Genomic DNA, 17,957 nt, shown 5'->3' with positions numbered 1-17,957 from the left:
CAATCCTGCAGCCTGTGGAACAAAAACCACACTCACAGAGAGGTAGACAAAATGAAAAGGCAGAGGGCCATGTACCATATGAAGAAACAAGAAAAAAACCCAGAAAAACAACTAAATGAAGTGGAGATAGGCAACTTTCCATAAAAAGAATTCAGAATAATGACAGTGAAGATGATCCAGGTCCTCTGAAAAAGAATGGAGGTAAAGATTGAGAAGATGCAAGAAATGTTTAACAAAGACCTAGAACAATTAAAGAACAAACAAACAGAGATGAACAATATAATAACTGAAATGAAAAATACACTAGAAGGAATCAATAGCAGAATAACTGAGGCAGAAGAACGGATAAGTAACCTAGAAGACAGAATGGTGGAATACGGTCACGGAATAGAATAAAGAGAAAAGAATGAAAAGAAATGAAGACAGCCTAAGAGACCTCTGGGACAACATTAAATGCACCAACATTCTCATTATAGGGGTCCCAGACTGAGAAGAGAGAGAGAAAGGACCCGAGAAATATTTGAAGAGATTATAGTTGAAAACTTCCCTAACATGGGGAAAGAAATAGCCACCCAAGTCCAGGAAGCACGGAGAGTCACAGGCAGGATAAACTCGAGGAGAAACACACCGAGACACATAGTAATCAAACTGACAAAAATTAAAGACAAAGAAAAATTGTTAAAAGCAACAAAGGAAAAATGACAACACACAAAGGGAATTCCCATAAGGTTAACAGCTGATTTCTCAGCAGAAACCCTACAAGCCAGAAGGGAGTAGCATGATATATTTAAAGTGATGAAAGGGAAGAAACTACAACCAACATTTCACTACCCTGCAAGGATCTCATTCAGATTCAACTGAGAAATCAAAAGCTTTACAGACTAGCAAAAGCTAAGAGAATTCAGCACCACCAAACCAGCTCTACAACAAATGCTAAAGGAACTTCTCTATGTGGGAAAGACAAGAGAAGAAAAAGACCTACAAAAATAAACCAAAGGAACTTCCCTGGTGGTAGAGTGGTTAAGATTTTACCTTCCAATGCAGGGGGTGCAAGTTCAATGCCTGGTCAGGGAGCTAAGATCCCACAAGCCTTGCAGCCAAAAAACCAAAACATAAAGCAAAAACAATATTGTAACAAATTCAACAAAGACTTTAAAAATGGTCTACGTCAAAAAAAAAAAAAGAATCTTAAAACAAAAAAACTCAAAACAATTAAGAAAATGGTAATAGGAATATATATATTGATAATTACCTTAAAAGTGAATGGATTAAATGATGCTCCAACCAAAAGACACAGGCTCACTCAGTGGATACAAAAACAAGACCCATATATATGCTGTCTATAAAAGACCCACTTCAGACCTAGGGACACATACAGACTGAAAGTGAGGGGATGGAAAAAGATATTCCATGCAAATGGAAATCAAAAGAAAGCTGGAGTAGCAATACTCATATCAGATAAAATAGACTTTAAAATAAAGAATGTTACAAGAGACAACGAAGGACACTACATAATGACTGAGGGATCAATCCAAGAACAAGATATAACAATTATAAATATATATGCACCCAACATAGGAACACCTCAATACATAAGGCAACTGCTAACAGCTATAAGAGAGGAAATTGACAGTAACACAATAATAGCAGGGACTTTAACACCTCACTTACACCATGGACAGATCATCCAAACAGAAAATTAATAAGGAAACACAAGCATTAAATAACACAATAGACCAGATAGATTTAATTTATATTTATAGGACATTCCATCTGAAAACAGCAGATTACAATTTCTTCCCAAGTGCATAAGGAACATTCTCTAGGATAGATCACATCTTGGGTCACATATCAAACCTCAGTAAATTTAAGAAAATTGCAATCATATCAAGCATCTTTTCTGACCACACGCTATGAGATTAGAAATAAATTACATGGGAAAAATTGTAAAAAACACAAACACATGGAGGATAAACAATATGTTACTAAATAACCAAGAGATCACTGAAGAAATCAAAGAGGAAATCAAAAAATACCTAGAGACAAATGACAACGAAAACATGGTGATCCAAAACATATGGGGTGCAACAAAAGAGGTTCTAAGAGGGAAGTTTATAGCAATACAATCCTACCTCAAGAAACAAGAAAAATCTCCAATAAACAATTTAAACTTACACCTAAAGGAAGTAGAGAAAGAAGAACAAACAAAACCCAAAGTTAGAAGGAAAGAAATCAAAAGATCAGAGCAGAAATAAATGAAATAGAAACAAAGAAAACAATAGCAAAGATCAGTAAAGCTACAAGCTGGTTCTCTGAGAAGAAAAACAAAATTGATAAATCTTTAGTGAGACTCATCAAAAAAAAGAGGGAGAGGACTCAAATCAATAAAATTAGAAATGAAGAAGAAGTTACAATGGACACCGCAGAAATACAAAGCATCATAAGAGACTCCTACAAGCAACTCTATGCCAATTAAATGGACAACCTGGAAGAAATGGACAAATTCCAAGACTGAACCAGGAAGAAATAGAATATATGAACAGACCAATCACAAGTAATGAAATTAAAACAGTGAGTAAAAACCTCCCAACAAACAAAAGTCCAGGACCAGCTGGCTTCACAGGTGAATTCTATCAAACATCTAGAGAAGAGATAACAACCATCCTCAAAGTCTTCCATAAATTTTCAGAGGAAGAAACACTCCCAAACTCATTCTACGAGGTCATCACCCTGATATCAAAACCAGACAAAGATACTACAAAAAAAGGAAAATTACAGACCAATATCACTGATGAATATAGATGCAAAACTCCTCAACAAAATACTAGCAAACAGAATCCGAGAGCATATTAAAAGGATCATACACCATGATCAAGTGGGATTTATCCCAGGGATGCAAGTATTCTTCAGTATATGCAAATCAATCAATGTGATACACCATATTAACAAACTGAATAATAAAAAACAGATGATCATCTCAATAGATGCAGAAAAAGCTTTCGACAAAATTCAACACCCATTTATGATAAAAACTCTCCAGAAAGGTGCATAGAGGGAACCTACCTAAACATAATAAAGGCCATATACAACAAACCCACAGTAAACATCATTCTCAATGGTGAAAAACTGAAAGCATTTCCTCTAAGATAAGGAACAAGACAAGGATGTCCACTCTCGCCACTATTATTCAAAATAGTTTTGAAGTCCTAGCCGTGGCAATCAGAGAAGAAAAAGAAATAAAAGTAACACAAACTGGAAAAGAAGAAGTAAAACTGTCACTGTTTGCAGATGACATGATACTATACATAGACAATCCTAAAGATGCCACCAGAAAAATACTAGAGCTAATCAATGAATTTGGTAAAGTAGCAGGATACAAAATTAATGCACAGAAATCTCTTGCATTCATATACACTAACAATGAAAGATCAGAAAGAGAATTTAAGGAAACAATTCTATTCACAAGTGCAACAAAAAGAATAAAATCCCTAGGAATAACCCTACCTAAGGAGGTAAAGACCTGTACTCAGAAAACTATAAGACAATGATGAAAGAAATCAAAGATGACACAAACAGATGGAGAGATATACCAGATTCTTTGGTTGGAAGAATCAATATTCTGAAAATGACTACCCTACCCAAAGCAATCTATAGATTCACTGCAATCCTTATCAAACTACCACTGGCATTTTTTATAGAATTAGAACAAAAAATTTCACAATTTGGTTGGAAACACAAAAGACCCCAAACAGCCAAAGCAATCTTGAGGGAAAAAAACAGAGCTGGAGGAATCAGGCTCCCTGACTTCAGACTATACTACAAGCTACAGTAATTAAGATAATACGGTACTGGCACAAAAACAGAAATATAGGTCAATGGAACAGGATGGAAAGCCCAGAGATAAACCTACGCACCTACGGTCAGCTAATCTTTGACAAAGGAGGCAAGGATATACAATGGAGAAAAGACAGCCTCTTCAATAAGTGGTGCTGGGAAAACTAGACAGCTACATGTAAAAGAATGAAATTAGAACACTCCCTAACACCATACACAAAAATAAACTCAAAATGGATTAGAGACCTAAATGTAAGACCGGACACTATAAAACTCTTAGAGGAAAACATTGGAAGAACACTCTGACATAAATCACAGCAAGATCTTTTTTGACCCACCTCCTAGAATAATGGAAATAAAAACAAAAATAAACAAGTGGGACCTAATGAAACTTAAAAGCTTTTGCACAGCAAAGGAAACTGTAAACAAGATGAGAAGACAACCCTCAGAATGGGAGAAAATATTTGCGAACGAATCAATGGACAAAGGATTAATCTCCAAAATATATAAACAGCTCATGCAGCTCAATATTTAAAAAACCAACAACCCAATCAAAAAATGGGCAGAAGACCTAAATAGACATTTCTCCATAGAAGATATACAGATGGCCAAGAGGCACATGAAAAGCTGCTCAACCTCACTAATTATCAGAGAAATGCAAATCAAAACAACAACGAGGTATCACCTCACACCAGTCAGAATGGCCATCATCAGAAAATCTACAAACAACAAATGCTGGAGAGGGTGTGGAGAAAAGGGAACCCTCTTCTGTGGTGGGAAAGTAAATTCATACAGCCACTACGGAGAACAGTATGGAGGTTCCTTAAAAAACTAAAAGTAGAACTACCATATGACCCAGCAATTCCACTACCAGGCATATTCCCTGAGAAAACCATAATTCAAAAAGAGTCATGTACCACAATGTTCATTGCAGCTCTATTTACAATAGCCATGACATGGAAGCAACCTAAGTGTCCATCGACAGATGAGTGGATAAAGAAGAAGAAGAAAAAATGTTTCTGAAGAACCTAGGGGCAGGACAGGAATAAAGACGCAGGTGTAGAGAATGGACTTGAGGACACAGGGAGGGGGAAGCGTAAGCTGGGACAAAGTGAGAGAGTCGTATGGACATATATACACTGCCAAATGTAAAATAGATAGCTAGTGGGAAGCAGCTGCATAGCTCGGTGCTTTGTGACCACGTAGAGGGGTGGGATAGGGAGGATGGGAGGGAGACGCAAGAGATATGGGGATATATGTATACGTACAGCTGTTTCACTTTGTTATAAAGCAGAAACTAACACACCATTGTAAAGGAAATTTTAATTATAATTTTTTTACCCCAATAAAAATTAAAAAGAAAAAAAAAGACACATGCACTGCAATGTTCATTGCAGCACTATTTACAATAGCCAGGTCATGGAAGCAACCTAAATGCCCATCGACAAACGAACGGTTAAAGAAGAAGTGGTATATATACACAATGGAATATTATGCAGCCATAAAAAAGGAACAAAACTGGGTCATTTTTAGAGACGTGATTCCAAAAGAGAAAAGCAAATATCGTATATTAACGTCTATATGTAGAATCTAGAAAAATGGTAGAGATGAACCAGTTTGCAAGGCAGCAATAGAGACACAGAGGTAGAGAACAAATGAATGGACACCAAGGGAGGAAAGTGGGGGTGTGGGGTGTGGGATGAATTGGGGATTGGGATTGACATATATACACTAATATGTATAAAATAGATAACTGATAAGAACCTGCTGTATTAAAAAATAAAATTCAAAAAAAACTGTAAGTATCAACTATACTGTAAAAAAATCAAATATAAGTATCTAATAAAATAAATAAAAATTCGTTTCAACAGCAGACACTTTCAGTGATAAGTTATATTGCTCTAAAGTTTCAAATAATGTCAATTTTATCAGTAAAACTGAAAACATCAAAGCAGCAGGAACTAATGGATGAAGCTCAGCTAAATGCTATGTTGAGTGATTAGGTGGAATTCTTGTACACTGAGGGCTTAAAATTTAAAGTGGTAGTATAAAAACTGACATGACCATAAGTAAATGGCATGAAGAAAGCAGGGCATAATTAAGTCAATTCCCATTTCATTAAATAGCATTACTATAAAGTTCCCTGAATGACATATTTCTGTGTCATAAATAATGGCTTGTTTATTTCGACTAGTACTTAATAATAAAGTTCTATTTGATCAAGAAGGAAGGGGGCCATGTTTTTCTAGAGCTAATTGCTGCCATTTCTAATGCTCCTACCTAGGGAGAAGTTGGAAATGGCCGGGAAGAAACAGCACAGAGATTTCAGGATCTCCTCAGACACTGCTGCGCAAAAAGGGCATGGTAATATGAAGTTATGTGCAGTGGGCACAGAGGAAATTATCAGAGATGATGGCAAAGAAAAGAGAAACAGGAAGAATGAAGACCAGGAATAACACTGCAACGCCCTCTGTGTTGTTTGTCTCCATGTCTGATAAGAACACTAATAATATATGGTAGAAATTAAGCTGGTCTTTCAGAATAAAAGGCTAAAGACTAGAAGAATGTTTCTGTCTATTGTAACTGCACCCCGACGACCTTCCACCATCAAGTGTACCGATTTTAAATGTCATCATGCAAGGATATGGTCAGAAATGAGATTTATTAAATTCATTATTTCAGAAGTGTGATAATTCTGGATGACAATAAAAGTCAAGATGAGTATTTGAAAACGGGTGATTCAGAATGAACTGGCATGCAGGTCATTGCAGGTAAGGACATATTTTTTGCTAGACGTGTGAAATAGTTCAATGTCAATATATAGACACAAAAGAAAAGAAAGCCCAGGGTTCTAGGATATATCAATAAAAAAGTCAGAAGTTGGCATGACTCCACACTCTAAGGTTGCAATGTTCTCTGTGGCATCCTCTTAATAGTGTTGCCTATCAGAGCACTTAAACTTTAACAGTTGTTCCTTACATGTCTGATTTTCTGCTAGGTTATAAAGTACTTACAGGTAGAGGTCTTATATCTTTATGTTTTTCTTCACAGTACAGTTCCCAACAGATAGCAGCCCCCATCAGTGGCCATGTTGATTTCTACCTCCTAGTGCCTCTCAAATCCATCTCCAATGTCAGTGTTTGGTGATGTGCTTCACAATCACATCAGCTCCTGCCTAGACTTCAATACCCTACATCTCATTTCTCTCAAATCCAGTCTCTCTTTTCCCACAAGAGTGATTTTTCCAAGACTAATATTATCGCTTTACTCTTCTACTTAACACCCTAGAGAATTCCTCCTTTCCTACGAGAAAAATTCCAAGTTCCTTAGCATGGGATTTAAAAATTCCCAAGTCAACTCTTAAAACATTAAATCCTGTCTCTTTTCCCCTTCATGTTGTGCCATTTCAGCCATCACTTATCCCACCTGGATACCCATTTCCACTTGACAAACGCCTAATCATTCTTTAAGGTAATTCCTTCTCTAAGCTGTCCTCCAAAACAGTACCTCCTCTGGCTTTTACAATATTTAAAAAAAATTATTTGCACCGCTTTTGGCACTTTAGTTGTACCGCTTTGGGCACTTTATTTGCAATTATTAATGTGACAGACATTATTAGTGAACACCTGTATCACAGACCCTTTCCTTTTGGACCCATGATTGGAATGTACTTCCCCTCTCACTTTGAAGGTAGGAATGGTCATAGGACTTGGACAATGAACTACGTGAGGGAGAAACTATATGAAGCATTTATTTACTAATGCTGAACTCTATTTTCCTTTCTTCTCTGCTGAGACAATAGTGGAAGCACATTTTGATTAGGAATTGCAATACTGAGCCAACTCATGGAGGACAGTTGCCCTACAGTGTACACAGCCCAGATTCTCAGCAGACTGCGTTTAAGCCCCTGGAAGTTAGGGCTTAGTTTTTTTTATTGGTATTATGTATCCTAAATGGAACCATTAATTTCATTTCCTTCTCCCACACTAGCTGTGAATTTCTTGAAAACAAGTACCATGCTCACGGTATTCCATATAAGGAAGAAGAATAAAGGGAAAAAATGAAAAATTAACAGAATGATATAATAGCCTGAGTGTGACTAATGTACATATATTCCTTGTTTCTCTTTAGAGGCTATAAAACCTCTTGTAGTTTTATTCTTCTCTGTCCCCACTTGTTCCTGATGATGTGAATTCAGTCTGACCGACACCAAAGTAAAATATGCAGTTCTTCATTTCCTGAGTTGCTATCAATACTTTTAGTTTATTATGTTATTATGAAATAAGTACGTAAGGAATCAATTTCACAAGACTGACTGAAGCAATATGTGTGCATTTTAGAAGAGTAATCAAGGTAAAATTGAGTTCATTTTCTATGAAAATTTCATGTACAGCTACTGAAAGAAATCATTTCTGGCAGAGGCATTTTAAGGGCAAAAAGTTGTAGGTGCAAATAATCCGAATGTTAAATGTACTTGTTCTCTCATCTTGAAGGTAAATTTCATGTTTTCAACACTAAAAATTCATTAGCACTCTATTTTCCCTCCTCCTTAGCTCAAGTGGACACCAGCAAACATTTGCATAAAATTTTGAACCACTGCCAATGCAAATGCATCTTTGATTCATTCCCAATTCTGCTTGGTTCGGGATTCCTCATATAGTGGATTTGGGGATTCCACCCTCAAACCAGTTTCAGCGCTGGAACTCATTAATTTAAAGATACTAATTGGGGTCTCTGTGTCCTGTTTTTAACCTACAAATTCTTACCATAAATCCATACCTCACTTAGAGGCCTTGTGTACTGTATTTTGGCAATTTGCCAAAGTTTTAAATGCACAGTAAAAATTTCTACATGTGAAAATAAGTAAAGGCAGTCTTGAATTAAGTTGCCAATCCTAAAGTACATTCTAATTTTCTGTGAAATCTTTTAAAAAAATCACATAGCTTATTTTTTTCCATCTGTGGAATAAAAAAATTTATCTGAGAAAATTTTTCCTAGTAGGATAGAGATACTGAAATTTATAATAGGCATCATTTCTTTGCTATACTGAAAACAAGACTACCTGTCATCATCTACTGAGTCTCCCATTAAGAATAATATTAAGTAAATCACACTAAATGTTGGAACACCCTTCAATACATTGTGACACCAAGGACTATGTCTTAAGGACAGTGACTGTATTTTTCATTTTCAGTACATATATTTGAAATAGCAATATAAGTTAAAAAATTAAATTTCACTAGTTATTATACATTAAACTGGTATATACACTAGAATTTGAAATTCTATGATTTAAAAATGGTTATGTTTATTTTGATCTCTGATGAAACTTTTAAATATGTTTTAAATTATTAGCTCATTCAAATATCAGTAATAAACAGTTGCAATCCAGGGAATGTGTTAAAGGAACTATAGCAGTTTATAACTTATTTATAAGTTAAATGGAATTGACTTGTAAAGCAGGACTTGGATAAGTACAACTTTAGATTAATTCTAGGGCTTATATTTGGATTTCAAATGATACCTTGTCATCTTTTAGCAGAGAGTGTCTTTCTTTTTTCTGTAAAGGAAGAATAAAAAGTATACTTTTAAAAAGTAGAAAATATAGATAAGTTGATTTAAGTGACTTGTTTTCTTGCTTAAATCCTATTAAATATGCATATCCTTTTTATGTTACAATTAGAAAGAAATGAAAGTCAGAAGGAATGGCAAAATTAATTTGTTCTTCAAAGGACTAGAAGCATCTCTTTAATTTTTCTAGAATTTTAGATGTGGGAAAGAGCTACCTGTAGTTGTATGGAGGAAATACATTGGGTCATCCAAGCCTGGGTCATCCATCCTCATGGTATCTGACTGCAAGATAAGGCTATGGGTGTGTTATAAATTCCTTCAGTCAGGCCAAAGGATTAAGCCAGGCATAAATAAGTTAGATTTTTTAAAAGTGAAATGAGTTAGATGTGAAAGTATGAAGGGAACTAAATTTCACTTGGGTGTTTTTAAATAGTATTCCGTAAGTGTATTTTTACTAAATTATCATTTGGCAATCTTCATAAAGGCAACTGCTTTGAAAAAGATATTTTGTTTAACTCTTTGTGTAACTGATTTGGAAAACATACATGAAATCAAGCAAACAACAATTTGCATTTATATATAAAAGAGAGCTAAATTATAGGCTCAAATAATTGTATTTTTCTTTCACCTATATTAATGATTAGCAGGTTTTTTGAATGTGGGATGTTTGAGACATTTCTTTTTCTGTGATAATATACCCTTAAATGCAAACAATTAGGAATGATAATAAGAACTGGAAGATTTCTTTAAAACAGTTTTAAATATGTCAGAAAACCTATCCTAGGAAAAACTGCCCATCAGTAAGTATAATCTACCATATTTATTCCCTATTTACAATTTATGCACCGTTACTTCATTTTTTTATCTTTTGATTTACTTATTTTGGCAAAGTATTAAATTCAAATAGTCTGAATTTCTAAATACTATTTTTACACAAGTTCTCTATTTACTGTTTATCATTCGACATTATAAATTGACTCCATAACATGGTGGGTGAGGATCCAATTTCACTGACTTCCATTCTTCCCCCTCTTCCCATCCCCTGCACATGACTATATTTGCTTTTGATCAAATCTGTATTCAGTGTCTCTATTTTTACATCTCGGTAAATATTGTCCACACAGAACATCTCGTAGAATATATTTTGTCCTGCAGTTATTTTTTTCCTGAAGGTAATTATTGTTTCACTTTTTTACATTTTGTTTGTACATCTAAATAAAATGTCCAGCCTCTTCTAACAGTTCCATTAAAAGCCTGTTGATAATTTATTAATTCCATTTTTCTTCTTTTCCCTAGAGATACCCCTTCAGGTGCCCTCCAACTCTCCTGCTCCCATCTGGATTCATTACTCTCTTAGGTTTCAGCACAGGTACCACTATGGGCTTTCCCTTTCCCATGGTGGGAAAGGAATCTTCATCATCCCTCCTCTGGGTTGATTTTCCTCTTTTCTGTTCTTTCTTGGTTTACTGCCTCATTTTACTAAAACAAAACCTATACTACATCTCTGAAAAATACTAAAAAGAGAGGTGAATTTTTAGGGACCTACTACTTGAATCCTTGGTTGAAATTCATTTTAACTCAGAATTTTGGCATTGCTTCCAATTTTGCTCTGGAGGATACACTGCTCTTGTTATGTCATATACTTTTGCCTGAGATTTTCAAAAATAAACTTATTAATTTGCTCTTTTCTTTGGAAGCTTTTAGGAGTTTCTCTCTGTACTTTGTGTCCTAAAATTTCATGATTATATGCTTTAATGTGAATCTATTGTTTTTATTTCATTTTGCTGAACTTTAGATGAACTTTTTGTTTTGGGAGAGGCATGTGTGTTAGTTATGAGTAATTTTCTTAAATATTCCTTAGATGATTTTCTCTTTTTCCCATTTCACTCTCCTTCTTTCATGAATTCCACAGTTTTACTCTATCTCTTAGCACATTAATTTTATTTTTTGGACATCTCCCCATGCATTATCTCTATTTCCTTTGTATATCTTTCTCTTTTTGTTTTCTGCCATCCATGGTGGAGGTTTTCTTCAAATATCTGGTGATCTTTGTTCATTCACATTTGAGAATAAGGCACTAAAAACTTCCTGATTCATGAGGATCTATGTAAATCATGGAGCTTCATTCTAGTGACAGGAGTACACCAGCAAGGTGTTTCATTTCAAGTCACTGACAGGGCAGGATCTGTGGATCTTTTCTCTGGTACATGCAGTTTACCAGACAAGAATATGACAATCTCCTCTTTAGAGATGGGGTAGGAGTGTTAAGGACACAAATCTCTGTTGTTGCTGAAGAGCTATGCTGAGGAGTAGACTGGAAATTCTCACTCTTCAGCATAAAGATGTTCATAATGACATCTTTTTCCCACCCTCTTTTGGGCCAGTTGCCTTAGAATCAGAAAGCTCTTTAATTCAATTTTCCTGAAAATAGACTTCTTGTGGCCTATGAACATGGAAAGTGAACAGTGATCATCTGCAACCATCTATATGCTTTAATGGGAATAACACAGAGATGAGAATAAACTGAGGATCTGTGCTTCTAATGACACGATAGCCAAATATTCATTTATTTGTCCCTAAGAGAACAGAAATTATTTATTCAATGCAGAAGAGAAAACAAAAAAATGGAAAAGAACTTTGATAAATACTTGAAAAAATAAATGAACAAGAGTTTTGTTTGGTTTTTTATTTTTTGATATTTATATCATTTATCCTTAGAAAATAGAAGCAAGAAACTGACAGAGCAAGCAAGACTTCACTGGAGTTTCTTGAAAGAACAATTCTTTCTGTAAAAATGAGATGGTACTAGATTGCTAGTTTTTACATTTGTTCAAATAGCAAAATGCCTGGATGTCATGATGTTCTTTGAGGAATAATGTGGAACATTAATTTAATACATTTAATTTATGAAATTGTGTGATTTTTTAAAAATGGCAAAGTTATTTTTCTTCCAAGTTTACTAAGACTTTTATATAAAATGAGTGTTGAATTTTTCAAAAAATTTTGTTCAGCCATTGAAATGATCATATGACTTTTCTCCTTTACTTTGTTAATCTGGTGGATGATATTTATGAACTTTTTAAAGTTAAAACATCCTTTCATTTATAAAATAAACCAAAAAAAGATAAAACTCTTTTTATATATTATCCTGGATTTGGATTTGAAAATATTTTGTCTTACGTCAATATGCTTGAATTGAGTTAACTGTAGTTTCCCTTTTTTGTACAAAATTTGTATTTGTTATTAATTTAATTGGCGTAATCTCTCTATGCCTACCTTTTTTTGTTTGTTTCCTACAAGAGGTGGTGTACATCCAAATTAAGTTTCTCAAATTTTTGATATAGTGAAGCTATCCAAAGTAAATTAGTGGGAATATTTTTGATCATTGATTAGATTTCCCTAATATTATTCAGGCTTGCATTTCTTCCTGAATCAGTTTTGATGTTATTTTTCTGAATAATGTATCTGTTCTTTCTGTATTTCTAGATTTATTGGCCTAAAATTATTTTGAAATACTGTTACTGTCTTTTTATTCTGCACCATCTATTCTGATTTTCCTTTAGTTTATTCCTAACACTGTTAATTTGGGATTTATCTCTTTCTTGATTACTCAAAGTGTCACTGAAAGTCAATTTTATTCTTCTTAAATGATTAATTTTTCTTTCAATTGATTATTAGAATTCTAGTTTATTAATGTGTATTAGTATCTTTTTTATTTCCTTCTATGCATTCTCCTTGCGTTCATCATGAGTGAGTGCATGCAATATGAAAATTATAAGTTAATTCCATTAAATATATAGTTTTTCTTTGTACCGTACTGATTAATTTAACCATTTCTACTTTTCCTAATATACTCATTTAAAATTATGTTTTTCTCTAAGTATTACTTTAACGGCATTCCAAAACTTTTGAAATGTGGCATTTTTCTTTTCAGTTATTTCAAAGATTTTGATTTCTATTATGAATCTGTCTTTGACTCACCTATTTTGAAGTACTAAATGTTGTCATTTCTTAGCATATCATAATTTTCTAATTATCTCTTAAGTATAGATTTCTAGCCTAAATGCACTATGGTCATAAAAATTAATTTATATTATTTCTATCCTTTGAAATTTCTTGAGACTTTCTGTGTAGCCAGTAAAAGATCATTTTGGGAAAACAGTCTATGTATGCTGAAAAACATGGGTCTTACTTTCAGTGAAGTCCAAGTTATCGAGTTTTCCTTTATGGTTAACGCTTTTAGTGTCCTTCATGAGAAATTATAGCCTACTCTAAGGGCATAAAGATGTTCTCCTATGCTTACTTTGAGAACTTTATTTTTTTATCTTTCATATTTAGGTCTGTGATCTATCTAGAATTGATTTTTCTGTACTGTGTAAAGTGAGGTCAAAGTTTTTTTTTTCCCCAAATTGATGCCCAATTTAGGAACACTTATTAAATATTTAGGAACATTTATTAAAGAAGACATTCTTTTACCACTGCATCACTGTGTCACCTTTGTCATAGTCACTTGACTATGAAAGTTCTGATTTGTTCCTGAATTTTCTATTCTGCTTCATTGGTCTATTTGTCTATGTCTGTGGTAACAAAACATTTTCATAATTATTAGCCTATATAATACATCTTGATAGATAGTAGTGTGAACCTACCAACTTTTATCCTCTTCATAAGCTTTTCTTTTTCAGTATTTTCTTGGCTATTCTTGGCCCCTTGTATTTCTATATACATTTTAGAATTAACTTGAACCAACCTGTTAATTTCCACAATAAAATATGTTCTGATTTTGATTGGAATTGCATCTGTATATTGGAATCTATACTATAGATATGTTTGGGTAAAACCACAAATAACAAAAGCCATATTTTTTATTTTAAATTCTTAAAACTGTTTTTTCCTGGCCTTATGGAATAGGCTGAGACATCTAGTAAAATGCTTAAGAGAAGTGATTGTAGTAGGCACCTTTATGTTCTCCTAATTTTGGCCTAATAGTCAGTATTTCACCATCAAATATGATACTTAGTGCAGATTTTTATAGATAGCCATTATCAGAGTAGAAAAGTTTTTTTAGATTCCTGCTTTGCTAAGAGTTTTATCATGAATGAATACTGAATTTTTAATTTTGTCAAATGTCTTTTCTGAATTTATAAAGATAAGTGTATATTTTCTTTCTTTATTCTATATGATGACTAATATTTAAGTAATTTTAAAACTTTATGCCAACCTTTTTACTAGATAATGTCTACTTGATCTTGACATATTATCCCTTTTAAATATTCCTAAATTTTATATGTTGACATTTGGTTTAGAATTTTCCCATTTTCACATCTATTTCTGTGAAAGGAATTGACCTACAGCTTTCCTTTCCTTTCTTATAATATCCTTGTCCTATTTTGGTAAGAAGGTTATGATAGCAATTTAAAATGATTTGTAAATGATTCCTTTTGTTCTTTGCTCTGGAAACTGTTGCATAAGATTAGTGTTTCATCTATCTGAAATATTTGGAAAAATTCATCATAAAGCTGTATGAACTGAGATTTTCATGAATTTAATATAGTAACACTATATGATTTTTTAAATTTCTTCTTGTCTCAGTTTTGGAATATTTTATTTTTCTAGGAGGTTATCAATTTCATGTAGAGTTTCTAATTTACTGTTAAAACATCATTCATCATATACTTTAATTTTATTTTCAATACCTGTAGGATCTTTATTCATGCTCTTTTATTGCTGCTAGTAAAGCTAATTTGTGCCTTGTCTCCTTCTCTCTCTCTCTTCCTCTTGATCAATCTTACCATTAGTATGTCAATTTTATATATTTCCAAAGATAAACCTTTTTTACTAGTCAATTTTTTATTATGCATTTACTTTCTATTTCATAATTTTGCCCTTATTTATATATTTTCTTCCTTCTACTTTTACTGAATTTAACTTGCCTTTCCATTTTTAACATGCTATAGTGAATATTTAAATATAATGGATACTTATAAACATGGTTTTAATATATTAATTTTACAGTATGAATTTTTATTTAAGCACAGATTTAGTCACATCCAAGTTTGATATATTATATATATTATTAATTTAAAATATTTTCTCATATCCTTTAATACTTTAATTATCTTATTGAGTTTTTAGAACTGCATTTCTTAGTGTCCAAATAATAATTGAATACACAAATACTTCAACTGCACATGAAACATTTTCCAAAATTGGGTGCAAATATATTCTACATACACTGGAAAATGTGTGTTCTGTCATTGTTGGAAGCAATGATCTATGCCTGTCAACTAGGCAATTTTGTTTATCACAATATTTATATTCTCTATATACTTATTGATTTTTTTGGTCTGTTTATACTATCAGTTATTGGGAGAGGTCTGTTAGTCTCTCAGTATAATTTTTGATTTGTCATTTCTCAAGTAATTCTTTAAATTTTTATCTTATATATTTTATATCCCTGCTGTTAGGTTCATACTAGTGTAACATGGTTATATCTTTCTAGAACACTGACCCTTGTAACATTATGAAGTTCTGCTAATTGTCTCTTGTTATGTTTCTTGTCATTGTGCCTACTTTGTTTCTATTATTGACGGACCAGCTTTACTTTTGTCTGATAGATCTTTTCCCAGCCTTTTTCTTATAACGTTTCTATCATTGTATTTAAAGGGTCTTTGTCAGTAAATTTAAGTGTTTTTTAAAATTCAGTCTTTTAATTGGAGCATTGTGTCCACTTATACTAAATGTATTGTCTGACATATTTTGGTTCATATTTACCTTTCACTATTTCTATTTGTCCCACCCATTTTATGTTCTTTCTTCTCTCCTTCTTGTGAATTAATTCTTTCATAATTGATTGATTTTCTTTTAGCTTTATGATATACATCCTCTACAATAATTTCAATTACAATATGCAACTTTGACTCACTACAGTCAGAAATAAATTATTTCTTTACCTCTCACCTAAAAATACAGTTACCTTAAAGTACATTTACTCTATTTATTCCCCTCTCTCTTACTGTGTTATTTTGTCATTACGTTAACTCCTCATCTATTTTATGCAACCGAATACATTAATATTTTTGTTCTGTAAAATCAATATCTATTCATATAATTAGTCTTTGTAGAGCTTCAATTCCCTCATGAACTTCTTAGCTTCCAACTGTGATTGATTACATTTCTAAGAAATTCCATTATCTCTTAAAAGATTGCTTCTGCCTCTATCTTCTCTTCCCTTTTATAACACCAAGGACATGTGTTTTATTTGTCTTCTCTGTGTTGCATGTGTCTCTTACACTTTCTTCTGTACTTTCCACATACGCTTTTCTCCTTCTTTAGCCCAGATTATTTTTATTCACCTATTATTTTACTCATCATCACTTTAATCACCTATTCAGTTTTGTCCAATCTGTAAGTAACTCCATGTGCTGAATCATCAATTCCCATTATTGTTTTTTTAACTCAAGAATTTCCATTCATTTCTTTTCCACTAGATAACAGTTCTATGATGAAATTCTTCCTGTTGTTATCTATGTTCTTGGACATATTACTCACAAACATAAGTCTAGTCTCACAGCTATAGAACCTGGATAGTCTATGCTTTGTTGCTACTGTCGGTTTTCCTGTTCCTTTATTTATTTATTTATTATTTATTTATGGCTTAGTTTTTATTTTTTTGATTGAGTGCTGGATATTGTACATGAACTATTTAATGCCACTGAACGATATTCTCCTACTTTAGATAGAACCGATCTTGTCCTTTCTTAGGCAGCCTATGAGGGAGCAGATCACTGTATTCAATCAGGGAATGAGCTGATTCAAGGATATTGCACAGTTTGGGGGAAGCATTGGATACCTCTCTTTAGATGAAGTTCTTTGGGTTAGCTCTTACAGATCTCAGCCAAGAGCCTTTGAGTGTTTACAAAATGCTGTGTTCTTTTGCTAGTCAAGAACTCCCACTGTTGTCTCCTGTTCACCAAGAGACCCATGATAACTGCATAGATTTTCAAATAATCTTTCAGTTTCTTAGTATTCTTCTCCAAGCACCTTAAAAATTCAGTAAGTGCTAAAAAGGGAAAAGAAGAGCATTTAGCTCACTTATCAGGACCTCCCTTCTCTCCTGCATGTTGGCCTCTCAAATCCTGCCTGCCTCTAGATGTTCTTCCTCCAGTGTGGTCAGACTGCCAAGGCTCTGCTCACTTCTCTGGTTCTTGGCAGCTAGCCACTCTCTGCCTGGTTTTTCAGCTTCTCACCCAGCACTAGGATTTGGCAAATTCTTTGCAGGAGAAACTATGACAGACAGTTGGGCTCTTCTCTCTATGGCTTCTACTTCTCCAAGAGCTTGGCCTCTTGGTGTTGTTACTTCAATAGCCATAGTCTTAATGACTACGAACATATCTTAAAGTTTATTTTACCTGGCTTTGCTCATTGTTTTTAGTGGCAATTCTGGTCTACTGTAGCCTATTCAATCAAAGCCTACTTCTATGCTCTTAAGAAAATTATTCTTATCTTTTGGAGCTATTTAAATTGTCTTTAGCCAGTGAGTTGGTCCATAT

At 33.5% G+C, this 17,957-nt stretch overlaps 1 long non-coding RNA gene across 1 annotated transcript in view; it reads right to left on the bottom strand.

The window, feature by feature from the left end:
* The window catches only part of LOC307196466, a 295,692-nt gene that overhangs the window by 43,889 nt on the left and 233,846 nt on the right, over positions 1–17,957 (bottom strand). The window contains exon 2 of the long non-coding RNA XR_013831144.1: positions 9,359–9,394. This is a non-coding gene — a long non-coding RNA (uncharacterized lncRNA). The remainder of the gene's footprint in view (positions 1–9,358; positions 9,395–17,957) is intronic.

This window comes from Stenella coeruleoalba, assembly GCF_951394435.1.
Source record: "Stenella coeruleoalba genome assembly, chromosome: 13".
Taxonomy (NCBI): Eukaryota; Metazoa; Chordata; class Mammalia; order Artiodactyla; family Delphinidae; genus Stenella; species Stenella coeruleoalba.
The sequence above is the reverse complement of the archived record's forward strand: the minus strand, read 5'-3'. Positions and strand labels throughout refer to the sequence as shown.